This window comes from Bombina bombina, chromosome 1, assembly GCF_027579735.1.
Source record: "Bombina bombina isolate aBomBom1 chromosome 1, aBomBom1.pri, whole genome shotgun sequence".
Classification (NCBI taxonomy): domain Eukaryota; kingdom Metazoa; phylum Chordata; class Amphibia; order Anura; family Bombinatoridae; genus Bombina; species Bombina bombina.
The window spans coordinates 1,141,627,163-1,141,632,162 of NC_069499.1; the positions used below are offsets into that span (position 1 = coordinate 1,141,627,163).

At 37.2% G+C, this 5,000-nt stretch overlaps 1 protein-coding gene across 3 annotated transcripts in view; it reads right to left on the minus strand.

Moving 5' to 3' along the window:
• LOC128645807 (signal transducer and activator of transcription 5B) overlaps positions 1–5,000 on the minus strand; it is a 981,630-nt gene that overhangs the window by 933,234 nt on the left and 43,396 nt on the right. The window contains exon 1 of one of the 3 annotated variants that reach the window (XM_053699087.1): positions 1,192–1,350. The exons of the other annotated variants lie outside the window; for them this stretch is intronic. The gene's annotated coding sequence lies outside the window, so the exon portion shown is untranslated. Of the gene's footprint in view, positions 1–1,191; positions 1,351–5,000 lie in introns of those variants that run through there. 3 annotated transcript variants of the gene reach the window in all.

The window sequence follows — 5,000 nt, forward strand, 5'->3', positions numbered from 1 at the left end:
TATCCTCCATGTGTATCTGCACTCACAATGTCCATTAGTCGCCAACCAAGGTGCCAGATCAATAATAATCATAGTAATTTTCAGCATAGGACTGCACTCACTGGGTTTTCAAAAAAGTACTTATTTATTAGGTAACGTTTCGGAGTTTGCAGACCCCTTCCTCAGACCAGAACAAACATGCAACTGAACACAGTGACTTATATATATATATATATATATATATATATATATATACACATACACACACATACATACATACACACACACACACATACACACACATTTACATATACACACAAATATACAGGCATACCTCGGAGATATTGCGGGTTCAGTTCCAGACCACCGCAATAAAGCGAGTCGCAAGAATGTTTTGGTTTCCCAGTGCATATAAAAGTTATGTTTACACTATACTATATTCTAATAAGTGTGCAATAACATTATGTCTTAAAAAAAACAATTAAAAATTACTTTTTATTGCGAAAAAATGCAAATCATCTCAGCCTTCAGCAAGTCGTAATCTTTTTGCTGTGTGTGTGTGTGTATATGTGTATATATATATATATATATATATATATATATATATATATATATATATATATATATATATATATATATATATATATATATATATATATATATATATATATATATATATATATATATATATATATAAACAAGGGCTGCACTCACATCAAAACTAATGATGGAACGTTTTCGGGGTTCACAACCCCTTCATCAGCATCAACCCCGAAAACGTTCCATCATTAAATTGTTTTTTTTTAAAAAGTCCTGTGAGTGCAGCCCTTGTTTATATATGCACCTCTATCCTTGCACCCAGGCAGTTAACGACTTGGAGGGTTGAGCTGGAAGATTATATATATATATATATATATATATATATATATATATATATATATATATATATATATATATATATATATATATATATATATATATATATATATATATATATATATATATATATATATATATATAAATTTCCAAATGAACTCTGCACTCACTCCATTTCACAACCGCCCAGGGTGCATCCAATGCCACAGCGTGCCTTTACAAATATCCAAAAATGAGAGCACTCACCAGGACTTAACACATTAAAGCAATCACAGCTTTATTTTAACGTTTCGAGGATTCCAACCTCGTCCTCAGACTTTACATTTGTGTACATACCTCAGTTCTTTTTAAACCCTCCACCGACTATCACCGCGATACCGGAAGTCACCCGGCATCCTGTGCGCAAAACTGCGCATGTCCAGTGCGTCGGCATGGCAACCGGCCGCGGTGTACACTAAAACAAAAATGTGAATACAAATGGTTACAATATAGAGTTATTCAATTGTTACTTTATGGTTAATGCACTTAACATCCTAACTATGCGTGCTAATACCTATTTCAAAAGTTACCTAGCAATTTATAACTATAGAATTGTGAACTGGTATAGACTTAATTCCTAATCTTATATCAAACCTACCACATTGTATGGCTATATCAGCAATCAATTATAATAAAAATAAAAATATACTATACACAGATTGGTACAAACTAGAACAAGATAACACTCCCTATTTTATTACTTATCGTTTCCAAATACTATTTTAAGTGCCACTATAGTATTATGGGTCTATTTCACAAGTAACAGTGCCAGTCCAGGTTGGTATTCAAACCATCTGGTACCAAAGTGCCCAGATTAAAGATCCACCTGGACTCGCACTGTAACAGGAGTCTATCTCTGTCACCTCCCCTAGTCGGGGGTGGAATGTGATCTATGATCACATATCTCAACTCTGCAACCGTATGGCCAGTCAACGCAAAATGTCGTGCCACGGGTTGGTCAGATCCCTTATTTTTTATGGCCAGTCGAATGGCTGCACGATGATTGGCCATACGGGTGCGTAAGTCATCAATAGTCTTTCCGACATAGAATAACCCACACGGACAGTGTAATAGATACACTATATGTGTCGTTGTGCAGGTTTCTCTATGTCGGATAGTATATCTATGATTGGTGGTAGGATGAACAAAGAATTTTGCATTAGACAAACCACTACATGTAGTGCATCCTGCACACTTATAGCATCCAGGTTTTTTGGTCTGCAGCCAGTTAGATTTTTCTTAACACTGTACAGGGTCAACCTTCACCAGAATGTCCCGTAGAGAACGTGATCTTCTAAAGCCTACTTGTGGGTATCTAGAACCCTTAAATGGTAGATTTTTGTCACTTTCCACGATATTCCAGTTCTTCTTTACCAATCTTTGTAGATTTTGCTTGTCTGAAGTATAAGTGGTCGTAAGGATCATCCTTCTTTCCTTGTCCCCTTTTGTCACAGTTCGTAAAACTGTATCTTGATCCATGGAGGCAAATTTCTGGAAGTGTTGGTTGATCTGTTTCTCTTGGTAACCCCTCTGTAAGAACCTTGTTTTCATCTCCATCAATTGTTGTTGGGCATTGCTTTGTTTGCTATTATTTCTCATGACCCTCTTAAATTGAGAGATGGGTAGAGCCTTCTTTAATGACGGAGGATGGCAACTAGTAGCCTCCAGCAATGAATTCCTGTCCGTCTCCTTTTTGTACAGAGTTGTACCCAACATACCATCTTCCATAAATATTCGTAGGTCAAGAAAATCTACTGATGTAGAACTTTTGGTCATCTTGAATTGTAGATTGGGATTAATGGTATTCAATGCCTTATACCAATCCTCTAATTCTTCCTCCGTACCTGACCATAGAATGATCAGATCATCTATGTAGCGTTTGAAATATTTAATATGTTGGTGTACAAATAGATCAGTATCTCTTTCTTCAAATTCCGCCATAAATAAATTGGCGTACGATGGGGCCATATTCGACCCCATCGCCGTCCCTTGTAGTTGTAGAAAGAATGATTTCTCGAATTTGAAGTAATTTCTACTGAGACAAAGTTCCAATAATTCCAGAATTAGCTCTACCGGTGGTCCCACGTATGGGTATTTGTTCAATTGTTTGCGAACTGCCAAAATCCACTGATCGTGTGGGATGGAAGTATATAAACTAACAACATCCAATGTTGCTAGTATAATGGGTTGATTGATTGTGGGGAACGATTTTATCTCTTTAATCAGACTAATAGAGTCCAACAGAAACGAAGGCATATTGCGGACACATGGTTGGAGGATACTATCTAGAAATACTGCTATCGGTTGTAAAAGGGAGCCTATGGAGGACACAATTGGTCTGCCTGGTGGATGGGTCGGGTGTTTATGGATCTTTGGCAGTGTATAAAAACGCAGGAACCCTTGGAAACTCCACTTTCATAAAGTTCCTTTCTTGTTTGGTTAACCAGCCATTCCCAAATGCTCGATCCAAAACTTCATCAATTTGTTTCTTGAACAGTATAGTAGGATTATAGGTAAGTGGTTTATATGTAGCCATGTCATTCAGCTGGGAGAGTATTTCTTGCTGATAATAGGTATAATCCATTATGACCAGTGCTCCTCCCTTATCGGCCTCCCTAAAGATCAAATCTTTATTTGTGCTCAAGTTATCCAGTGTCTTCTTCTCTTCTTTGGTCAAGTTGTTTCTACAATCCGGTTTCGCCGATGTGCACATTTTATTAGTGTCATCCAATAGTAGTCTACTATATGTTTTGATACTAGGATTTGTGCTCGAGCAATCATAAGTGCTTTTAGGTTTTAATTTTGTAGTGTTAGCAGTTTCCACAGTAGTATCCCCAAGTCCCATGCCAAACGTCACTTTGTTAAAATAAAGCTGTGATTGCTTTAATGTGTTAAGTCCTGGTGAGTGCTCTCATTTTTGGATATTTGTAAAGGCACGCTGTGGCATTGGATGCACCCTGGGCGGTTGTGAAATGGAGTGAGTGCAGAGTTCATTTGGAAATTTGTGTACTACGGTTTAACTCTTGCACCCTGAACTATTAGATTTCTCTACCTCTGACTATTTTTTGATTTAGACCGCAAATGGTTTTTTAATACACCATACATTATGGATTACAATATAGAGCCTTTAGCTACAGCACTGGGTGAAATGGAGACTCCAGATGAGAATGTACAAGGCGCCACTACATTTCATTACACAGAGGATGATGCCAATAGAATTCGATTTGCCACTGTTCCTAATAGAGATTTAAAGGAACAGCCCTCCCACATATATGCAAAATTGTTGAAACTGAAGAAAAGAAAGATCGATCTAACGTTACATGGAACTTTCTTATCAGATTACCACAGAAAACTCTTTATCCCTAGAGGATTCAGAGTGAAAAACATTCCCACTATAGGCAGGAATAACCCTGCTTTTTGCATTAAGTGGTGAAGCATTTTAAATAAATGCGCTTTAGATCTGATGCTCCTGGTTATCGAAGAAGTGAGAATACTATTGGATAAGGTTGATGTTGAAATACAACAATTTGAACTTACACATATAACAACATTGGAAGCGGATCAAGAAAACAAATGGTTAGATAAATTGACCAAACAGGTACAGGATTTTGAGACAGAATTGCTAACTTTCAAGAATCGTAAGTGGGATGCTGTAGAATCTGACTATAAAGAGAAAAAGGTCTATAGGTGGTTACTCTCAGCAGAGGAAAGACAGAGGACCTTTGAGAGTAGACCTAGGAGACCAAGATTCTACAAACAAAGAAATATGACCACAATAGATTCTTCTGGCAATAGCACTGACTCAGATGGGATAACATCTACTGAAGCATCACAGAGATCAACTGATGGAGGGATTATGACAAGATCAAAAAACTTGGCAGGCATCGGACGCACACCAGGAGAGGGGGTGGCAAGGGGAAGACCACAAAGAGCCAGACGCAGAATGTAATAAATGATATAGTTATCAATCTTAGCTCATACCAGTTGTCTACATTAGAGACCAAGATACTAAATAAAGGCTTGTCATTCATCCCTACAGCTTTTTACAAACCCTTTGATATGTATATAGATATGCAAAGGTTTGAACGGAACTTAAGACTCAAGAA